Here is a 5,889-nt window from a genome sequence, read left to right on the forward strand (position 1 = left end):
GAAATGTGAGAAGCAGTGCCATGTGTGAATTAAACCCTTTGATCCTGACATCAATCTCTTAATTAGGAAGCTGTCAGGAAGAGGCAGTTTTGTAAACACATGTCTATCTGGACAGACCTATTGCTCTGAACAACAGCAGGATTAAATTCACCAGGGATTATCCAATTTTAATTTGTTGCATTTCTCAGTGCATTATTCATCAGTGAAGACCTTACTACAAATTACCCCTAATTACAACTACAAATATATCTGTGCCCTGCACAGTCCCTCACCAAACCATCTGCAGCAGTAAGCAGAGTCCCTCACTCCTGGCAAGCTCGTCTTTCCCCATTCCCACAGCTCGGTGACTTCCCAAACCTGGGCTCTCCCTATTCACTCGCAGGCACTTCTCTGAAGAAGCCTTTAGCAAGCCTCCTGCTCCTCTCTCATCAGGTACATGTGCTTTACAAAGCATCTGGGCTGCTTCCGCTTCATGTATCAAGTCTCTACTCCTTCAGCTTATGTTTTCTGGCTCTTGAGGATGTCTAGACTTAACTGTGGAAATCCATCTCCCTTCCAATACGTGTTTCAGCAGTACAATGAGTCGTGCTTTTCTTTCACACTACCTTGAGTTTCCATCTTATACAGTTTATATACTGTACTAAAACAGAAATGCTGTACTTCTCTCTGAAATAGCACCCCCGCTGTGCCTTGATCACAAGTGTTAAAAATGTATATATTTGCAGAATGAGATTCTCTGCCTCCAAACATGCTCCGTTTGGAATTTCAGCAGGTATGTTTCATTTGCTGAAGAAATATGCATGGCACTTTTTTCCCTGAAGTCTAATTACACAAAAAGCTTTGGTTTTAGATATCTGCCTTGGTAGTACAAAGGTATGTACTTTGATTTATTTGCCAACATTTGACCTTCATCTAATAAAATCAGTACCTGAAATTTTGTTAATCACATACAGCACATAGACTTCTAAAAACGGTTGTATCAGAAATAAAAGTCTGCTAAAGAACTACTATGAGGCAAAATCCTTGAGTAAGAATGATTTGCACAGTTAGAAACTTAGAGAAAGCTCTCCTCTCTGCCTTGTGGTTTCCTGCCTTTCTCTAAAAGTCTCTGAGGCCTGAAGGGCCTTTGCTCTATTTCTGCACCTGTATCTTCATTTCTGCTATAAAACTTAAACAAAAAGCTCAGGTAACGAGGCTAATATTAAAACACAAATATGTAACGTAGATAAACACACATTACTCCCAACTATTTATTGCTATGCTTGAATGCTTACCTCTGATTTGGATATGGAACTACAGCAGGAGCCCCAAGAATCTGTCTCAGACACGGAGGCTTTTTGTTGTCTTTCCTATCGTACAGTGCAGCTACATTGAACCTAGGAAACAAGAAAATAAGAATTAGGGTATTGGGTATACTAGCACATGTTCACAATTATTGCACATTTGCATTTGCATGTTTAGTAAAGGGCGGCAAGCCCCCTGCTGTGTACAGTGCCCTGGAGGGAGGTTTTACAGTTAGGTTAAGGTGATGGAAAAAACCTCATCCTCACTGTTTGGGCTCGCCGTTAGGGTTGAAATGTGCCTGACTCCTGGGTCCTTGCTTTGGCTGGAGAAACCCTGTATCTGCCTCACCACAGGTATACTGCACTTCTGTTTCTTTCCCAGACATCACATCTGGTGCTGGAATTTAACGGGATAGGCAAGAAGGACACAGGATTACTGAGAGTACATGTGGAACAACCAGAAAGAGGGAAGCTCTTGGCCATCCTGTCCTAATCTGGAAAGAGAGAAGTGGGCAGATAGGGAGTTAACACGCACCTAGATGTGGAACACAGGGACAGGGTGTTTGTTGGGAGACAAACTAATGATAACAAAACCAGGAAGTTTTAAACAAACGGATTAGAAATCCCAGTTCCTTTATAGGCATGTGTGACTATGAATTTCAGTTAAGTGTCATGAGTTTATTTTGCCTTCTGCTCCAGGTATTGTGAAACACAGTCCATAGAGGACATAGGCTGATGTGCATTTTCTGACCTTGCAGAAAGAGTGTGCAAAACCAAGGGGAGAGATGAGAGATGAGGGCCTGATTTTCCTCTTATCTGACAGGATGACTCCAAGAGAACCCCAGGGAAGTCCGTGGTGTTGGAGCAGCATAAGACCAGATGCTAAAGGGTTTTTTTCTGGGAGTGCTTTCCAGAAGTCTGAAAGGATTCAGGTACAGTGGAGAGATTGAAGTTTAAGGTTCACCCAGGCAAGAATTAGTCTTCCTGCTTACTGGATGCCTGACTTGGAAATGACATATACGCTGAACTGGGAGCAAAGTCCTGTAATAAATAACCGTGCTTCAGTCATTTCCTTCTTTGTTTAGCGAGAACTGGCACTTGGTGAGGGATCCCTTAATGGCACCAGTACCGGTTTCACCTTTCTTTTCCTTCTTACTCCAATGCTTATAAAAAAGAGGTCACTAAGCTGCAGAAGACAGACAGTGAAGATTTCTTCTGGAGAGGTAATTTCCCATCCTGTGGGGTGCAGTTTTGCTTACGGTGCTGTATTACTTTGGAAAGAAAAGCAAAAGAGAGAGCCAGGCGTTGTCAGAAAGCAGCCATTCAAGCAGGTGGGGGGTTGGCCACTTATGACTTAACTGGGAATAAGCATTTTAAATGTTGAAACTGTGTATCCTGGGATTATACGGGATCTCCTCCCTACATGTCCATTCTTGGCTGCTATCACAGACTGGATCCGGAGCTAGCTATACCTTTGATGTGACACAGCATGGCTGCGCTTCGTGTTTGCACGTACCACTCCCTCTTTGTTCTGGGAAGACATTTCTGCTTTATTGCAGTATTCTGGTTTCTGGCGCAGGTGAAAAAGTATCTGTCAGTTGTGAGTCACTGTGGCTGACCGTGGCCCATCTTTGGCCTACGTTTGCTAAGTACCATGCTTGTGTAGCACCTTGCATCGCTCATAGTAACAGGTCATCACATTCTTGAAGTTAATATGCAGATCCAGTTCCTGAGTCCTGAATAAGAACATAAGGACTTCACCATAAGAATAACTGATTATGAAAGACAGAAGTTCCTTCTTGAAAGAGTGTAAAAAAACAACAGAAAAAACCCAAGCAGCCAGAAAGAACACATTCATGTTGCATTGCTAAATTCCGATAGATGTTGTGCTACAAAATGGAGAATTGTCTTAGTTACAGATGAGCTCTGGAGGTTGCTGTGTCTCACAGGGAAAATCAGTTCTTAATATAGTCAGCAACTGTTGTGTTGGGGACACAGCCCTTGCAGTGTTTCCATGTGCCAGCTTTTGTTATTAAGTGTGACATTCCACTTCTCTTCTTGTTATTAGGTCACCTATGTGAAAATCACATTTAAAATTCCTGCTTTAAAATGTGTGTTAGCATTGGACTTCTACATCAGCAGTCTGTCATCTCTTGAAGTTTCTATTTATTTTTCACTTTGGGATCACAATACATTTTGCAATTTTGATAATTAGTTATTTTCAGTATATCTTATGATGACTTTAAAGTGGTAAGTCATCCTGGGCTTGCTTAGAAACCCTCTTCAATCCATGCTACTGTATAGCCCTTTATAGCCACAAATAGGGCACAAAGATCTTGTAGCTTGTCAAGCACTTCCTAGTTTCCATTTTGCTACCCTAATAGCCCTCCTTATGGTTAGGAGATTGGTGTAACCCACACCAGTGGCAGTATCTTGCATACAGGGGTATAATTGCTCCTTCCATTTACTCTGAAGAAAAGGTTGTTTGTGCACCCATCGATTTTAAATAAGACCATGATTTATGGAAACTCTTTATACCTTCCCAAATAACATGGATAAAAAAAAGTGGGCAGCTATAGGAAAGCAAGTGATAAAATGAGGCCGAATTCTCTTACTGCAACGTTTTCTTCTAACGTTGAAGTTATTAAAACAAGAGGGAGAAAACAGTGGTATCCCCAAACTTCACCTTGAGTTTTTTTTAATGGTAATCTTCATTTTTCAAGAGCATGGATTTTCAAAAATGCGGTGGTGTCTTGAAACACTTTTCTGATAATTTAGTTGCAAATTTCTAAACCTCAGAAACTTGTATAGCTCCACCATAAAATGAAGATATATCATAAAATGATTTAAATGATTCAATCAGAAAAGTACCTCTCAAAAAGATATACCATCTATATTACACAGAATTGTAAATAGTTATCAGAAATTTTAAACATAAGATTTTAAAGCCTTTACACGATAGAAGAAATCTCAAGGATTTCAGTGAAATTATTTATGAAGTATCCCATTAATCACTAATATTAATGATACTGCAAACTGGGATTTTGATGATTATCTGTATAGCATAGGTAGAAAATGGAACTTTCAACTCAGTTAATTTCTGGTTTTCTTGTTTTGCTCAAACTTTCCAGAGAACCTGTCCAAAATATAGACAAGCATAATTTAGGGCCAGAATAAAATAACTTCTCAAAAGGCTATGAGAAAATAAGAAATTTGCATTTGAGTGTCAAGATAAAACCGGAGCAGGTATCTCTTTTCTTCATGGGGGATGTTCCGAGAGGTCACAGACTTGCCTGGAATAGGTGCCAAAGATCAATTTCTGGTCCTGTAGTGTCCACTCGTCTTCTTGTAAAGTAGTTTCCAAGTGGTTTGCTGTCGAACAGCAATGTACAGAAGGGATGCAGATGATTCAATATGTCCTCATTGAGCATGAGTTGTAAAATCTGTTTGAGATAAAATGCTAAGAAAATGTCATTGATAATAGATCATAAAAGGGTAAAAATAGAATTAAGTTTTGGTCCAAGGTTAGCATTTTGTGGAGCATTTTGCTTATTGCAAGCATTTCATTCTTATTATCAACTTTGAGCTGAGCCTTTTCTCTGGGTGTGCTGGAACAATGGATAGAGGGAGACATCCTTTAGAGAAATGGAGGGAGCAGAATGGATCACACAGCTCTGAGAAGTTTGTGAATAAGAGGCTGTGGAGACCTGGGCTAATAACTGATGTCTGCTGCACTCAGCAGCTACTGAATCACAGGTTACTCAACAGCTTAACGTGCAGGGATCACTCCTGCTAGTAGGAAGAGATAACAGGGAAAAAAACCCTGTCTGGAACTCTGGAAACGTTTAGAGGGAACTTTGCAGAGTCTTTGCCTGTGATTTCCCACACACAGAAAAGGCATACAGCAGCCTTCCCGTTAGAGCAAGAATGGGAGCCAGCAAATCACACCTAGTCCTGGAATCACTCCGAAAATCCAGCTGCAGTAGCCTATGGGACTTGGCTTCTGAAGACTTTGGTTCCTTGGTTGTTCCAAGGATCACAGCCTAAACAGCATCATCCCTTAATCAAAGCACTCGTGTAGATTTCTGGCCACCAATCTTTTCACTATTATGTTCTTGATAGTGAGCTTCTAATTTTGTTGCTGCTCATTTCTATTCCTTATTTTGCTGCTCCTGCCTTCACTGCAACCCCTCCCATTCCAGAAAGGTGAATTCTAGACCTCCGTTTCTATATGGTGGTAGGTTCAAGCTGTGAGAGTCTGAGGGCATTGAGCAGCTCAGGAAAGTATGAATTAAACCTGCGTCACTGGGCTAGCCACTCGTAGGAACTGAACTGCTGGGTCAACGGACCAGCCAAAGGTAACTCTATTGTGCATCGAGTTACATTGCATTGTGGGGGTCTTTTTATTTGTGAGCCAAACTTGAAGTTCAGCCAATAAATGATTGAGGGAACTATTCAGTATGAAAATGTGCACAGTGACCTCTTCAAGGTTAAGAGCATCTCCAGGGTTATGTGGTAGAACTCAGAGCAGACCACCACCCCAGTGCTGCAGGTTCTTTGCTTTGGGTAGATGTTTTCATTGTTTCTACATTGGGTGTAGCTTACT

The sequence above is a fragment of the Calonectris borealis genome, chromosome 9 (genome assembly GCF_964195595.1).
Source record: "Calonectris borealis chromosome 9, bCalBor7.hap1.2, whole genome shotgun sequence".
Classification (NCBI taxonomy): Eukaryota; Metazoa; Chordata; class Aves; order Procellariiformes; family Procellariidae; genus Calonectris; species Calonectris borealis.